Source organism: Parasteatoda tepidariorum, chromosome 6, assembly GCF_043381705.1.
Source record: "Parasteatoda tepidariorum isolate YZ-2023 chromosome 6, CAS_Ptep_4.0, whole genome shotgun sequence".
NCBI lineage: Eukaryota > Metazoa > Arthropoda > Arachnida > Araneae > Theridiidae > Parasteatoda > Parasteatoda tepidariorum.
This window is the reverse complement of record NC_092209.1, coordinates 53,000,529-53,019,631: the sequence shown is the minus strand read 5'-3', so window position 1 is coordinate 53,019,631 and position 19,103 is coordinate 53,000,529. Positions and strand designations below refer to the sequence as shown.

General features: G+C 28.1%; 1 protein-coding gene across 4 annotated transcripts in view; it reads left to right on the top strand.

Moving 5' to 3' along the window:
- LOC107438641 (transcription factor Sox-13) overlaps window positions 1–19,103 on the top strand; it is a 555,886-nt gene that overhangs the window by 339,492 nt on the left and 197,291 nt on the right. The gene's annotated exons all lie outside the window — the stretch shown is intronic.

Here is a 19,103-nt window from a genome sequence, read left to right as displayed (position 1 = left end):
AGTTTACATTTCTTTTCTATTCTTTCTACTTTTTTTTAACACACTTTGAAATAAAGACATTTGCAAAAACATCCGCTTATGCCTTATATATTTTTACTTATATCAAAAATGCATTAAATATCAATTTGTTAATAATTTTACATTTTAATATTTTTTTTAAAAATGCTTCGCATAAAATATGTGAACTTTTATTAATCTACTTATTGCATGGTACATCAACAAAAAATAATCAAAACAATGCATGCGCATTATAAAAATTTGCTTTTGATCATTTTCAAACTAGAGCTAACAATATAAAGTATGCTTAGTTTTGAAGTTCATTCTTAATAACTAAAAAAATAAATAAAATGAAAGCAGAGAAAAAGTTACCAAACAGCATTTGGAGTTTTGAAAAAAATATATTTTTGATAACTCTCGTAATTTATATTTTTATAGATTCTTTCTAATTTTTTTAACACATTTCGAAATTAAGACATTTGCAAAAACATCCGCCTATGTAAGCAAAATACTGAAAAAGGAAATTTTCAGCACAAAGAACAGCGATAAATATATACTAGCCATGATAGAATATAAAATAATATTCCTTATCCGGAACTTTAACATTGCGAGGACTAATTTCGTAAGGATAAACGAAGAACTTGTTTTTATACCAAAAAAAGAAAATATTCATAATTTAGTATTAAAAAAATATTTTATCAGAGATATTATTTACTCAATTCGATATCCTTTTTATTTTTCCATTGTGAAAATTGAATCCTTCTTGTTGTGACAATATAATTTTTATATTAGAATTGAAATAATATTTATTTTATATGATGATAATTGCATGGAATGTTGAAAACATCATTATTAGGATGTAGTTTGTGAAATAATATGCTTTTAGTTTGAGATGTAAATTGCTTACTAGTTTTTATTTTTCATTTATTTTAATGAAAGATATATTCAATGTTAGATATTATAAATATTGACTAAAATAAAGCAATTTTTCAGAAGAAAAGAAGATAGCAAAATCTATTAGTTTTACGCAACTCTAATGTATGGATGATATGTAATGTCACTCTTTTTACATTAGGTTTTGTCATTTGATCGAATATCAAATTCATCAATCATATTTTATCTACCAATAATACTTTCAGATATTTAGGCGTACAGTAAATTACTTTTAGTTGAAGGTGAACTGGTCAAACGCAATCTTGTTAAAAGCTTAAAAAAGTATAAAAAAATGTCAGTGCTATTTAAAATATTTTTTAAAAATTTTGTTTGTGAAAATTGGTCATTGTAAAAACTATAAAAAACAATTTAAATATCATCAAATATAAGGGAAGCCTCGGTACAATGTCAACAAATTTACCAAGCCGCAGTTTTGAATGCATAAAAATACATTTAATGAGCACCTTTAAACTAAATAAATTTTAATATTTTCTAAGCAATATGTTTATGCATATAAAAAAATTAAAAGCAATAGAATTTCCGCACCGCTATAATAATTAAACAACACTAATAAATGAAATCTATGTTACATGTTGAAAATCCGATGTCCTCCATTTGATAGCGTTTTAAAAGTTAAAAAGTACCCAAAGCACATCAGTAACTGGAACATATAGTAACTGGAACATATAGTAACTGGAACATATATTTGAATAACTAGGGCTCACACCAGCAGTGATAATTTAGTGATCCAGCAGGAACACTAGGTATTCATTTGTAAAACATTTGTCGAACATTTGAAGAAAATTGTCGCCATACTGGTTTGAACCCTAAGCATGACAGAACAGAAACTTTTAAACTTGAACAGAAAACTTTGTGTGGTAAAGTAAATGTTTTAAAATAGAAGGTATCATTGTATGCTGTCTTCTTCCATATCAAACTAATTTATGTTGTATGTTAAAAATCCAATATTTTTCATTAAGTAGTGCTATATAAGTAAAAAAGTATCCAAAGCACATCAGTAACCGGAACACATAGTTGAATAATATAACTAAGGTTCACATCATTAGTGATAATTTAGTGATTTAACAGCGCCACCTAGGTATTCATGTGTCGAACATTTGACGACAATTATCGCCATACTGGCAAGAACCTTAAACGTAACAGAACAGAAACTTTTAAACTTTAATAGAAACTTTGTGTGACAAGGGTTTTAAAATAGAAGGTATCATTGTATGCTGTCTTCTCCCATATCAAACTAATTAATGTTGTTTGTTAAAAATCCAATAAATTTCATTAAGTAGTGTTATATAAGTAAAGAAGTATCTAACGCACATCAGTAACTGGAACATATAGGTGAATAATATAACTAGGGTTCACATCATCAGTGATCATTTAGTGATTTAACAGAGCCACCTAGATATTCATTTGTCGAACATTTGACGGCAATTATCGCCATACTGGTAAAAGCCTTAAACATAACAGAACCTTTTAAACTTTAATAGAAACTTTGCGTGACAAATGCTTTTAAATATACAGTTTTATTGTTTATTGTCTTCTCCCTTAGATTCCAAGACATATTTATAAATTTTCAAATCATCACGTAGCCTAATTTTTTCCCCTCGCGTGTTAAAATTCAAGTTATACTAAAATATTTTTCATTAGAATAAAAATCGAAACTTTAGATCACTTCTTCGAATGGAAACTTCTACCGAGGGCAAAAAAGTATATTTCAGGAGGTATTTTTCTTCCCAAGATAAAATCAAACGATTGCATGGGGTGGAGCAACAGTTCAACCATCACATAAGGTGTCTATAACGTATCAATAGTTGTTGTGTATCCAGTAGACAGGAGTGGTCGATATACTTTGAACAAAAACCAAAACAAAATTCACTTAATACAATTACCCGTTGTCAGAAGTTTTGAGAGACGCTTGCTTTAGAAAACCAGGCTGTTTGCTAACCCGCCCCAACAGCCGTTTTTAGGCAGAGTTGATCGGGCGGCTTGTTTTGTTCTAACTACATCCATCCCTATCTGAGAACATTCTCTGCGACTAGTAGCCACTGGGGCGGATGGTTGTTAATAAACATAGCTCTATTTTTTTATGCAATACATAGTTTTTTTTATGACTGTTGTTGTTGATGATGTCAAAAAAAAAAAAAAAAAAACACGAGTTTTTGATTAAAGAACTAAAATTGAAGCATTCATAAACTTGTTAGAAAATTTAGGGAAGCTTTGAACCGTAATATCAATCAAAATTGCCGGAACCCTAAAATTGAGCCAAGTTTAACTATAGTGTAAATTATTTTTTCTTGGGCTTCATTATACGATAATATGGAACAACGTGAAAGAAAATAAGTTTTAATTTAACATCTTATTATGTTCGTATAAAACTTGCGCGATGCTATGGTTCAATATACCGCTTTTATGGTTAATCGTGGAACTTATTTTTCTTAGAGTGAAATATGATGTGTTAGAAATTGCTTGTAAGAGCAAATTTTAATTAATAAGGTTAAATAATTATGTTTCTGGAAAATGCCTTATTTTTTTGTATTATGTCAGTTTTCAAATTTTCAGTTATTCGGGGAATTTATAATGAAAATTGTTTTACTTGGTTTTGATAATTGTTCTTTGAATGTCTTTCAAAAAATTGGAAAAAAATGCGAAAATAATTTTAGATTTATATTTTTCCACACTGATAGAATCTTCATTCTCGAATTACGGTAAATTAACTGGCAGCAGTCTGTCCATTCGATTAACCATAAAGTTTATGGTTAGCAACATTTTATACCCTTACAGTTTTGAAGCCGTTTGCAGTTGGTACGGTTAGAAAACCGTGAATACAAAACTATATGATTGTGTAACCATTTACGACTAGCATAGTTTCAAAACCTGCTCTATCTATGCGTGTTTCTCACACTTCATAGTTTAAATATCATATTTTTTTAACATAAGGATGTGTTCAATGACATAAGAATGCGATGCCTTTAATTTTAAATTTACTCGATCCATTTTCAGAATTTTTACAAGAGTGTCAACCTTATATATTCACACTATTCAGTCTTGCTATAGAATATTTTACTTTTTAAATGTGGTGTGAAGCATTTAATTTTAAATCTGCTCGATCCATTTTCAGAATTTTTACAAGAGTGTCAACCTTATATATTCACACTATCCAGTCCTGCTATAGAATATTTCGCTTTTTAAATGTGGTGTGAAGCATTTAATTTTAAATCTACTCGATCCATTTTCAGAATTTTTACAAGAGTGTCAACCTTATATATTCACACTATCCAGTCCTGCTATAGAATATTTCGCTTTTTAATTGTGGTGTGAAGCATTTAATTTTAAATCTACACGATCCATTTTCAGAATTTTTACAAGAGTGTCAACCTTATATATTCACACTATTCAGTCTTGCTATAGAATATTTTACTTTTTAAATGTGATGTGAAGCATTTAATTTTAAATCTACTCGATCCGTTTTCAGAATTTTTACAAGAGTGTCAACCTTATATATTCACACTATTCAGTCTTGCTATAGAATATTTTACTTTTTAAATGTGGTGTGAAGTATTTAATTTTAAGTCTACTCTATCCATTTTCAGAATTTTTACAAGAGTGTCAACCTTATATATTCACACTATTCAGTCTTGCTGTAGAATATTTTACTTTTTAAATGTGGTGTGAAGTATTTAATTTTAAATTTACTCGATCCATTTTCGGAATTTTTACAAGAGTGTCAACCTTATATATTCACACTATCCAGTCCTGCTATAGAATATTTCGCTTTTTAAATGTGACCTTTGGTTTTGAATCAACTCGATTTATGATTTTTTTCCTTTTTTTTCAAGAGAGACAAGCCTATATCTCGATGTTTGGAAATCTCGACTCTTTTATTGCTATCGAATATTTAACTTTTTGAATTCTGATTTGAGCCATTTTGTTCTTTTATTTCCTTAAGAATTCTTTTTAAGAATTTTTACAATAGTGAGAAAGAAAATTGTGTTGTAATTTCAAACTCGGTAGATGTATTTGAAAGGTTTCATGTTTATTTTGGAACAATTTTACTGGAAATAATATTTTAGTTTTATGTGAATTAAAAAAAAATATTCCAGATAGTGCTTATTTCGATACTACGAACCGCTTCAGTTTTGGTTTCATTTCGCTTACTTTGGTTTTATAAAAAGAGAATTAAATGAAAATACAGTGAGGAAAAAAGCTTTTACTCTCTGGTTGAGTTGCAATGAAAAAGGAAAAAATCTTAAAACAGTATATAATGAAAGGAAATTAAAAAAAATGGTATTTTAAAAAAAGTATGCTCAAAAAAAATTTTTCACCGCATTTTTTAAAATTGCTTTTAGTTTTCTTTCTTATTTACTTTCAATATTTTCATTATTAGCATTTTTTTAGCGGAATTACTTAAAAAGATTACAAAAGAGATTTAATTAGGCCTAAATTGTTCAAAATTCTAAAAAATCAATTTCGAGAAAGTTGGATTAAACTGGTTTTAATTAAAGTTGTCAAATCGAATACGTATACTAAAAGCAGTCTGAATTCAAAGAACTTGCCACATCAAAGAATTGAATTAAGTCTCAGCCACATTCATTTCCACAACACTGTCATTTACATCTAAAATCACAGTTATAAATAAATAAATAAAAATGACAGCAATTTGTCACCTTTAAGTGTTGCGTAAAGTTGTGGTTTTTAAGAGCTATTTTACTTATTTTATCATAAATATTCACCCAAACGCCTGACAACAATAATGCCAAGGTCTTATAGCGTTAAACAGTGTTTAGTAATCTTAAGCCTAACTCAATGTCATTGCAATTTTTTTCAAGAACTAATTCGCAAACAAACCGCAACACAAATGAAGTAGCTATTCTATATTTTATTTTTTTTATTCTCTTGTGACGTTTTATTCTACTATCATTAACTTAAATCTAAACATCTTGCAATACATTAACCTCACAGTCAAGTCTTCCTCAGATCCGACATGCAGCAAACATAATGATAGGCGCAGCGTGTATTAATTGCTTTTGTGAAATAAATCGCCTCTTGAGCGCCAACAACGAAAACAAGAAGAAAATAATAATAATTCTAAAACTGAACAAATATGCTCAGCGGACAAGATCTAATGATTTTTTAGTAAGTGCGAAAGCATTGATGGAAAATAATGAATTCGAAAAGGACAACGATTCAATCCGACCAATGAAAATGGAGCATGATTCGGGCGGTGGCCATTTCTAATTGGGCGCAAATTCATCAAGAGTCGAAAAAACTATTTTAGAAATTATATGCGATGTCATTTAAATCAGATACGAAAGAAAGGATTGAGTCTTTTTCACTTCTCTGGCGAATGCGAGCTGCATTCTAATTGCCATAATATTGAACATTAATAATGGAGTGGTCCATCATACTGCGTAATCGCTATTTTAATTGTCACATCTTTCTATCTTTGCGAGCATTTCGTATGACATCTCGAATAAGGCGATAAATATGTTACATTAGATTGCCTTCATTAAATATCAAGTTGTGGCAATAAAGGAAGAGATAATTAAAATAATTAACTCTCATTGAATGAGTTAAGGGTATGCCGTGGAAATAAAAGGTGTTGAAGATGTATACACGGTAGTTATTTAGAATTATGGATCACTACAGGGGATGGACATGCAGGGTTTAGTTAATTTTTACGATACTTTTTCAATCGAAATATATATCGATAATTTTTTTCAGCAAGGTTCCAATTCAATTTTTATATTAGCTTCTGATTTTAAGGAGCATGTGTTATTTAATAACAAAACAACAAAAGGGGGAACTTTGCCTACTTTTAAAAGCTGGTCATTCACTTGTTATGAGAAGTTTGTAAACATAATTTAAAATAAAATTTTATTATCTATTGTTAACAAGGTGATAAATGTATTGTATTCGATAGTCTTTATTAAATACCAAGTTGTGGCAATAAAGGAGAAGATAATTAAAATAATTAACTCTCATTGAATGAGTTAAGGGTACGTTATAGAAATAAAAGATGTTGAAGATGTGTACACGTAGTTACATATTTAGAATTATGGATTACTATTGGAAAAGGGTATGCAAGGTTTAGTTAATATCTACGATATCTTTTTAATCAAAATGTTAATCGGTAATTGTTCATATACGTTCCAATTCCTATCATATATTTTGGTTTTGAGATGCACGCGTTAGTTTAGAACAAAACAACCAATTGAGCACTTTGTCCATTTTGCAAAGCCGGTCATTCACTTATGTTATAAGAACTACGAATGTTTGTAAAAATAATTCAAAATTAAATTGCAAACTGCCGACGTCACTTTTCAATTCGCCTACAAGGCCTTCTGCAATAAGTCGAACAAAGGACGTCTGCAGTTTGCTAACAGCCGAATTTTCCAATTAGACTGCGACATTAGCACGGTTGTTTCTTAAAATTAAGATCAATGTAGGAAAGGATTGAAAAAGTAGGTATTTTAGGATTTGGTTAATTATAATACTCTTATATTCCGCAAATTTTTAAAATATATGCCGAATAGTAGTACAGCGATAAAGTTTAGTTTTCCATTGTAGTTTTTTTCAAGATGCACTTGTTAGTTTTAAACAAAACAAAGAATTAACCACTTTGTCCACTTTTCATCTCTTCCTTGTGCTGTAATGGTTGGTGTAAAATGGTAGGGCTTGAAGCAATATAATGGAAAAGGTTATATTTTCAAATTGCTCAAAAGAGTACTTTTGGCGAAAAACATAACGATTTAAATTTAGACAATATGATGTTTTTGTATATTATACTGTTATCTCATAGAAAATTTGGAAACTCTTAAACTAGAAAAAGAAAATTAAAAAACAGTTTGATGTAGAAAAACTTTTTTAGGTAACTTTACTTGGTATTTTATAAAACACTGCTAATAGTCTTTCTCAGAAAAGTGTTTAGAGAATTTTCCGTGCTATTTATTATAAAATTAATATTGAAGAAAAAAAATTTTCAACGCATTTTTCTTGTTACTCTATGAAACTCTAACGATGGCATATAGAAGACATCATTCAGAGTGCTTTTCTTATTATTTTATGGAGCACTAACAACAGCCATTTTTTAGACAAAATTGTTTAGAGAGTAACTTTATAGAACACAATTGATTTTTTGAAAGGAAAAAAAGGTTCGAAAATTTTCTACCGCATGAAACTTTATTTATTAACAAAATTTTATCAAGAATGCTATGCTTTAAAAAAACCAAAGCTTTAAAGGAAACTCTTTAACAGTTTTATCTTTGCTTGCCAAAACATTCCTTGCTTGAAGTGTCTATGCCTCGTTTTGGAATCTGTTGCTGATCTTTATCATCATGACAAAGTCTTGCCAAGAGTTGTTGGATTCGTAAACTGCCAAAAAGACAAGAGAAGGACGGTTGGGGATTTGGCACCTCCTGATGACATTTTTATTTCAAAATTATGTTAATTTAGAAAATGTTTCATTTGTGGGAGGAGATAAGAACGATTTTTATTCTCTCACGTTGGCAAATGAGGACAAAGCGCTAAATTCGTCAGTATAGGAAGGTGACTTATAATAGAGCATATTTTTAAATTAATAACTAAAACAAAAAATGGCGATTATCAAAAAATATTATGACTGTTCTGTTTTGAGGTCTACGAATGTCATTTCATGTCTTCCACGCACTAAAAATAACTCAATTTTTGCTTAAAATAATCCATTTTATCCATTACTATCAAACTGGGTTATGATGAAAAAACTGTCATTTTTAAATTATTCGATTAAAATTTCGTATCTCTTCTTCTGGTGCTTGTACTTTGAAATTTATTAGGTAATTTTAAAGCTATTTGGGTACTTAAATGTTTAGCTATGCGATAAGTTGGACTGATGTTCTTTGACATTTTAGATTCAATGGAATAAAAAATACTTTTAAATTATTTAAGCCTTTTAATTAACACCCGTGACTAAACTTTTTAAATATTTTATACCTTTTGGTAAACAAATAAGAATTCATGATGGAATTTTAAACATTTTCTTATTAGCTACAGCAGCAACAAAAATTATATCGCAATTTTTCAGTGATTTAACACCATAGGCTAGGTTGTCCAAGTGATCAAGGTATCTAATTGCCTCAGTGAAGGTGTTGGGTTAGGGTTAGACTATTAGTGTCGTCTTAAGGCCTACCCAGTTTCAGATCTATTATTACCAGCTTGTCTGGGAAGTAAAGGGGGACAGTGCGCGATGCTGATCACAATGTTTGTATCATCTCGAATTTGTTGAGCCCTAATATTCATGACCCTATACAGCAATAGATTTTCGCGCGGAGAATAAAATTCTGGTAAAATTACTGTACTTTATGGCAATGAAATTTCTGGTTAAAAAACCATAATTCTGGTTAATGCATCCAAATACATACGATATTTAAATCATTCATTTTGTAATTTTTCCGTTCATATGGTAACGGTTAAAAGGGAATTCAGATTTTCTAAATTATAATTCTTAATACCACAAATATAGTAAAAATTACAAAACTGAAAAGTGAGCTTTACCGAACAAATGGTTTTTATTACATGTTCTAACGTATCATGATAAAATTACTAAATTTTACCATATTTAACAAATTTCATCACATATGAAACCATATTTCATAGATAATTTTACCAAAATCATTACCAAATCAAATATTAGTGTGCTTTTTGATATTCCCAGTAAAGACAGAAATGCAGTAAATTTTACCAAATTCCAGTAATTTTGACCATACTTTTTTCTAAGTGCGAAAACCCCCTTTTTTTTATTAAAAATGAGCCATTTTTTTATCGTTATATTGTGTAAGTGCATCTTATCAAAATTACCTCATGGATTAGTATGAAGGTGTAGTTGTATCATTTTAACTAAGAGACCGAATATTTCCATAAAAAACTACTAATATTCAAAAAATAATTCGCATTTATAAAATTCAATAACATTAAAAACAAGAAAAGAAATGAAAACAAAAAATGTAGTTATTGTAGCAGATCTCAATCAGTCTATAATCACACTCATTAAAAACCAGATTAAAAAACACTTAACTTCTATTCGTTTTTTTTTTTTCATATATTTCCACTCAATATGATAAAAGAATATAATTATCTAAATTGTTACCCATGTTACGCCACATTATTTAGTAACAATTTTAGAAAATATTTAAGACAAATAAGCCTTTTACACACATTGTTTTTTAAATATTAATTTTGCTCATATTTTACTTAAAAATATTACACATATTTTAATGAGAGAACCGTTCTGTTGATTTTCTGTACGCTGGGAAAGTGAATATCTAAAAAAACTTTAACTAGAACTTGATTAGAATTTTTTTTTACATATTTGTTTTGCCGATTTGTTTTATCACTGACACAAATAAATAAATAAATACACAAATTCATCATACTGACACAAATAAATACATAAGAAATTAGAAATTAATCCATCGTTTTGTATCTGGAAATAATATCAAAATATTACCCCAACTGATTTATTTTAAATATTGATGTCAGAATTTTTTTCAAATTTTATATTTCTTTTTTTTATCTCTTTGTAACAATTATACCTTTTTTTAATTTCATATTTGCATTGTGAGAAAAATATACACATATTACGTATATGCTCAAACTATTATACAGGGAATATTTCATCAAAATCTTTTAATTTTTTTAATCTAAATTACTGAAATTAAATGTATATTAAAAAATGAATTTTTTTCCACATATGCTACTGTTGTACCCTTCATTTGAGGTTTGTGGAAATTATTTTCTAATGGTAGTTAACTAAAGCAAAAATAATAATAATAATAATATTAATAACAATAATAATAAATAGTTAATAAAATAAATACTTAAATAAAAGCTAATACAATTTTTATAAAACTTTTATCAAACATTAAAATGTTAATTATGTTCATTTTTCTTCTTATTCATCTGTTTCAATTATAAGTAGCTGCAAGCAGAATTGTTTTAATATTAAACATTAAAATATAAATACATTACCTTTGCTACCACGAGGGAAAAAATTCTATAACTACAGAAATTCTGCAGTAATTCGAGCGTATGGATACCTCTGCAGCTTATCGATCCTTATTAATCAAGTTTCAAATAAAGTATAAATATTTGTTGTTAAAAACAAGTAATACTAATAATAAGTTGCAAATTACAACCACTTAAAAAAAGAAAAATTAAGAAAATGATGAATATTTAGATCTACAAGTATAGTATTTATACCGTAATTATAACTAATTACCATCAATTGTAAATGATTGTAACTATTACTACTTAATTATGTTGAGCAAATTTATTAATAGTTACTCAATAAAAACTACTAGTTACATCATTCGTCTTAATGGTTCTAACTTGCTATCGGTAGTACGCAATCATAAATAATGTCATTTGTTGATGATAGTAATAATACAGTAACAACTCTTACCGTTACGTTAAGTAATAGTTGTCAGCATCGCAGTTTTTCGCTTTCGTTTTTTAAAAGATAAAATTTCAGGTAAACGAATGTTATAAAAGAAATAGACATTCTTCAAGGGAAAATCATTAACACAATATTAAATTCTTCATTCAAAAATGACGGTAAAATAACCGACAGTTTGTCCATCAAATTAACTGTAAAGTTAATGGTAAAGAATATTGGAATTAACTTGATCCGGAATTTTTTTTTCCAAGTGTTGTTTTTATCAAAATTTTATGTTTTTTGAGATCAAATGCCGGGAAAAAAACTGATAAATATTTATGAAAAAACTTCAACTAAAAAATTTTGAGAAAGTCTACAATTTTTTTTAAATTTCGAGACCCATTATAGAATATTAAAGAAGAAATTTTAAATTCTAAATTGATTCTAGAAATTCTAAATAGATTCTAAAAATGTAAAGTATTTCTGAATGCAAATCACAATCAAATCAATTAAATAATTATTAAATCAATTATTACAAATCAAATTGAAATTATCTCAGAATATAACAAGACTGCTGCTCAGAATATTAACAAATAATTAAGCAAAATAAACAAACAAATTAAAATATTTTTCTTCTTTATTCTTCTTAACTACTTTCAAGTTGGAATTATAAATTTAAGGAAAAAAGACTACATTATTAAAAACTCTTTACATATGCATCAGCTTATCGCGTTAAAAAAAGAACACTTAGAAACGATTTATAACCAATTTATGTAAAAAAAAAGATCTTATAGTTTTTGTTGTATTTTTATAACCATTCCTGAAAAGAGATAGCATTAATGGATTAAACGAGGTGATATTATTGTGTATCTTCAATCACTATGTGAATTATATTTTTAAATTCAAATTCTGAATGGTGTTATTCAGGGACATTTAAATTTTGGTGCCATGAATGTATAGACATGGACAAAACATTTACTAAGTTTGACACAGGATAATTAAGTTTGGCCCATATTCCAATTATCGAAAAAATCTAATACTGTGTACCAAACTCTGTGTCTTTCAAAAAATAAATGCCGCGTGCTACTTCAGGTATTTTTAAATTCAAAAGTTGCATAATGCTCTCAACACCTTTTAAATAATATTATGGCTACTTTTTATCATTCTGTTTATACTTTCAATTTATCATTCTGTTTATATTTTCAATTTATCATTATGTTTATACTTTCAAAATTCATTGCTGGTTACTGTTCGTAAGACATGTTTGAAAATTATTTGCTGAGTTTAAAAAAACATTCTCTAAAAAATCGGATCAAAAATTAACCATAATATTTTGAACCATATTAAAATTGAACAAATTTGAATTATGGTTCAAGAAATATCTAAAAATGTATAAATTTCTTTAAATATCTAAATACAAGACAAGCTAGTACAACTCAATGTCAAGAAAAAAAAAACAAAAAAACAAGTGCACTTCAATCAGGGGAAGGCAAAGAGGTATAAAAAAAATTTGATTTGTTTTTGTTCTAACATCACCTATTCGCTTTGTCCGCCGGCTTATTGGTGAAGGAGGGGTAAGAGGGGCAACAAATCACCCCACCCTTGGCTTCACTTCCGATGCTGACAATTTATATCGCCAATTACAGGTTCGTGGATGCCGTAATTATAGGTGATACCATTCTAGGCTGCATGCCTACGTTGCCAGGTGATTTCGACGTTTACTTCTCATTTTTCTTCCCCTTACTTTAGAAAAAAATTATTTCCCCTCTATCCATTTACAACCTTTAATCTGAATTTGTAATTTTAACGAAATCAGTTTTGAATGTAATTTTCATTTCTTCAAATCGCTTTGTAACGATTGTATGGAAGTATTTAAATAGGTAATCTCTGATTTTAGTTTTCATTTTTTCTTCCTTATCTAGAAATGATTTATTTCTATCATCACCCCTATTTTCTTGATTATTAATTTGAATTTGAAAACATTAATAAATTGGTTTCGAATGTAATTTGATTTCAGGAAGTATTTTTCTTTTTTTAAATGTAACGAATGTATGGAAATATTTAAAACTGATCTCAATGTCAGGTAATCTCTGCATTTATCTTTCATTTCTTTCTCCTTATTTTGAAAACATTTTACATTATCACTCTTATTTTTAATTATAATTTTAACTTGTAAATATTATTAAATTGGTTTATGATATTATTAAATTGGTTTATGATATTATTATATTTCTTTGCATATTTTTTTTTTAAATGTAGCGATTGTATGGAAATGTATGGAAATATTTAAAATGATCTCGACGCCTGGTTATCTCTTTGAATTTACTTTTCATTTCTCCCTCCTTATCTTAAAATGATTTATTTGTCTTCTCCCTTATCTTCTTGATTATTAATTTGAATTTGTAAATATTGCTAAATTGATTTTGATTGTTGTTTCACTTCTTGGTGTCATTTTGTTTTAAAGGGTAACGATTCTAAGAAAACAATTAAACTGATATTAACGTCAGATGAGCTCTGATTTTACCCATCACTTATTTCTTTTTCTCTCGGGTAAATTTATTTATTCTCGCACCTATTACTAATTATTAATTTTACTTTAAATAATTACTAATTTGGTTTCGAATGTAATTATTTTTTTGAATATAATGATTTTATGACAAATTTAAAATGATCTCGAACTTATATGATGTCAGGACTTACTTTTCATTTCTCCCTCCTTATCTTAAAATGATTCATTTATCATCGCCCTTACTTCCTTGATTATTAATTTGAATATATAAATATTGCTAAATTATATTCGATTTTAATTTCATTTCTTGGTGTCATTTGATTTATTCATTGACTTGGGATGATTTATTCTCACCTATTTCGAATTATTAATTTTAATTTTAATTCTTACTAAATTGACTTCGAATGTAATTAGTCTTTAAATGTAGCAATGATTGTTTGACAATATTTAAAATGATCTCTGGATTTACTTTTCCTTTCTCCCTCCTTATCTTAAAATGATTTGCTTATCATTAATTTAAATTTTAAATATTGCTATCGATTTCAATTTTTATTTCATTTCTTGGGTCGTTTTGTTTTAAGAGTTAGCGATTCTACGAAAAAACTGATATATTAACATTACTGATAAATTTATTACTTGATAAAATGATTACTGATAACTGATACATTGATATTATGTGATCTCTGTTTTCATCTAACATTTCTCTCTCCTTATCGTGGAATGATTTATTGAATCTATAGTTTACTTTGCTAATTATGTCATTTTTTCATTAATATTATGCTTTTAATATCTATTCCAGATCATTAGTTTTTATTTCTTTACGTACTGTGCGAATAGAATCTTGTTACTTTTCTAATTTCTATAAATCGTATATTTTTTTTCTTTTTTGCTTCTTAAAAGTATGGGCCGTATGGTATAAAAGTTTGATTTACCCTTCCAATATTTATTAATAATCGTTAGAATTTTTTTTTTGTCTATTAACTACATATAACTTGCGCAGTGCAATGAAGTTAATTACAGCTTTTGTATCCTTTAATCTAATCCATCAATCGATAGGTATTTAGAAATAAATACGAAAAGAAAAGAGATGCAATTTGAATTAAAAAAATTTCATACCTTTACATTATTTTATTCGTTTCAGAACTTCATTTTATTTTGTTTCATAACTTCCTTCTAATTCATTTCAATACTTTATTTCGTTTCGTAACTTTAGCTGGTAAACACACTTTGTAAAACATTTATTTTAATGCATCTAAACTATCATAATCACGAAAAGTTAGTAAATAAGCAAACAAAAAACTATGGGCAAATAACTGAATAAAACTATAACAGGGACAAAGCAATTAAAAATTTGACTACATTGTAAAAAAATTTAGTTTAAATAAGTACCAAAAATTGTGGAAACTTTTCGCCAAAATGTTATACAGTGTATTAAAAATTACTTTTTTTTTATTCAAAATTTTTTATTTCGCTAATGAAATTCAAGAGCAAAAAACTATTAGAAAAAGAATAATTTCGATAAGACATAGCCTTGCGGAAATGTCTCTTCTACAGGCGCTGTAGTTAAACCTCGCACATTAACTAATGTTTTTCCGTTACTACTATTATTGTTGTAGACACTTTGCCGGGTAAAAAAAGCAACATAAATCAATGAAAAAGAGCTACATTGACTACATTGTGAAATATTTTAGTTTAGCACAATACCAACAATGATAGCAACTCTATGCCAAAAGTTTTACTATGCAGAAAAATTGCTATATTTTTTATTCTTAAAACTCTACTTCACCAATAAAATTCAAAAACAAAAAACTATTAGGAAGAATAATTTCGTTACGGCTTAGCCTTGCGGAATCTACAGGCTATCATTACTGTAGACACTTTCCCGGGTTAAAAAAAACATAAATCAATGAAAAAGAACTACATTGTGAAAAATTTTAGTTTACCTCAATACCAACAATGACGACAACTATATGCCGAAAATTTTATAGTGTATGAAAAATGATTATATTTTTTATTCTGAAAACTTCATTTCGCCAATGAAATTTAAAAACAAAAAACTATTAGAAAGAATAACTTTGATAAGGCTTAGCCTTGCGGAAATGTCACATCTACAGGCGCTATAATTAAACCTCGATCAATGACTAATATTTTTTTTTCGTTACTACTATAAGAACTGTAGACACTTTGTCGGGTAAAAAATAGCATAAATCAATGAAAAATAACTACATTGTGCAAAATTTTTGTTTACCTCAATACCAAAAATGATGGCAACTCTACGCTAAAAGTTTTACAGTGTGGGAAAAATGATTGTATATTTTATTCTTAAAACTCTACTTCACCAATCAAATTCAAACACAAAAAACTATTAGAAAGAATAACTTTGATAAGGCTTAGCCTTGCAGAAATGTCACATATACAGGCGCTATAATTAAACCTCGCTCAATAACTAATATTTTTTTTTCGTCACTACTACTATTATTACTGTAGACACTTTGCCGGGTAAAGGAAAACATAAATCAATGAAAAATAACTACATTGTGAAAAATTTTAGTTTACCTCAATACCAGCAATGACGACAACTATATGCCGAAAATTTTATAGTGTATGAAAAATGATTATATTTTTTATTCCGAAAACTTCATTTCGCCAATGAAATTTAAAAACAAAAAACTATTAGAAAGAATAATTTCGATAAGGCCTAGCCTTGCGGAAATGTCACTTCCACAGGCGCTATAATTAAACCTCGCACAATAACTAATTTTTTTTGCGTTACTATTATTATTACTGCAGAGACTGTGCTGGGTAAACAAAAGCAACATAAATCAATGAAAAAGCTGTCATGGTGCCTATCGAGTGATAAATAATGTGGTACGTGCTCTCCTATTTAAAAGAAGGCAAGTGCGAAAGCGTTTAAATTTCCGTAATTATACGCAATAAAAACCAACAAATCTCAACACTGACTTCATTTGGTATTCAAGGTGTGTTTCGGCTCTTTCGGCACTGCCAGCGCTGCTGCGGACGCAAAGTTTCGCTTGGAAGGTGAAAAAAAGTAGAAATCTACTTTATATGCATTGTGCTCTTAAAAACTTCCGTGTCTTGTCAATAAGTTTCATATTCGATGAATTGAATGTAGGGTTGGAAAAAAGTTATTAAATTATGTCGATCTGCGGGCTTTTTTTTTTATATTTTTATTTCTCATTGATCAGTGGATAGACATTTTATGCTTCTAGTGGTTTTGTAATTTGTACTTCACTGACCTGTCTGTAGATACATAAGTTAAGCATTTATATGTTTTGTATTGCTCTGATGCACTATGCAATATTCCGGATCAAATTATCGTAAAAAGTACTGGCACACTGGATGCCTGTGCTTTTTAGAGTAGAGTCCATTTTCTGAAAAAAACTACGAATCAAAAAAGACAACATACCGTAATTTTTACATTAATATTTACTATAAAAATAACTAAATTACTGTTTTTAAATGAATATTACTGTAAGAATTAAGGTATGAAATTTATGCTAAAAATGGATTTTACAGTAAAAGAAATTTTACGGATGATGCACCTAGAGTGCCAGTAATTTTTACTGTAATTTGATGAGGATATTTTTGCTGTGTGTATCATAAAACTAACAAAAGCTGTTTCTTTTTAATTTTAATTTTTATTTTTTTTATTTGCACTTCACTCATGCATTATTAGACACATCAGTGAAGTGCATGGAAATGCTCATCAGTGAAGTATATTTGAGAAATTAATTATTATACACGAGTATGCATATATAAATAGTTAAGTAATTAAGTTAGCATGAATTCATCCTCAATATGTGTTATAGGACTTCAACGTGTACAGAAGTTTCAGTTTAAAAGTGATAAAAGAAATGCGGACAGCTAAAAAAAAGTAGAAATTTAGGCTTAAAAAATATCCCGTTCGGCGTTTATATTTTAAATGAAAGATTGAAAAAAAAATATTACACTTTATCAGTCAATATGCATTAATATTTTTGTAATCAGCTATTTTATAGCTTGCATTGCACTGCTGTGTCATTAGACATATGACACGTATAGAAAAAATGTATTATTATGCACGAGCATTTATGAATCATCTGTTTATTTCAAAGTGTGTTATAAAACTTCAATGTTGAGGCAGAAGTTTCAGTTTTAAAGTGATAAAAGAAATGCGGATAGCTAAAAAAAAGTAGAAATTTAGCCTAAAAAAAGGCCCCGTTGGGTATTTAGATTTATTCAAAATGAAAGATTGGGGAGAAAGGCTATATTATACCAGTTAGTGAACATTAAAAGTTTTGTAGAAAGAGATTTTATAGTTTAGCATTGCACTGATGTGTCAATGACTATGTAATTAAAAAAAATTGCATTCAGCTAAGACAAATGTTGCTAATTAGGATTAATATAAGCGCTTGTAATTAAAAAATGGAATATAAACTCATTTATAAAATATGTAACTATGTAGAAATGTTAATATTAGATTTATAGTTTAATTTTATCAAACGTGTCTATTGGGACTATATCGGCACTGGATGTTTTAGACGCAAGTCAAAGTTCGAAGACTGATTAAGTTAAAAATCTGAAAAATATAAATATTTAGGCTAATTATTTCCACGTTTTATCAACAAATTTTCTTTTGGAAAAAATCGTAAAGGTTTTAATAACTTTTACATTTTTGTTCTGCACTTACGCATCAGTAAAAATGTAACTTAACTAACCGCCTTTGACGATCAGCAGCCTGGTCACCTTACAAAATTATGTTTACAACATATAAACTTATATGGCAACTAAACTGAATTAAAATATTCTAATTCTTCAACCGCTCCACTAATCCTAACACCTTAATTAGTTTTAAGCAATATATTAACCAAATTCTTTTTCACCTTTTCGCTGTTGCCTATTTGGAAATAATTCACTATTATTATAATTCACAATTTAACTATTTTCAACAGATGCTCACGATATTGTCAAAGTTGTGTATTGAATTTCAGGAACAGTTTAAAATTTCTCCAGCAGCCATTAAATTACGCAAACCATGGTAAGCATCGGTTCGGAAGATTTCAGCATAGTAGGCAGCAGAGGCATTAAAATTATTTGCATCTCTGTCATGAGATTAGATACAAAACTCCATCATCCAAACATCCCAATACTCCATTCCTAGCTGTAGTATTTTCTCACTCACCTCTCGACCCATAACTTTTGTATATATATATATATATATATATATATATATATATATAA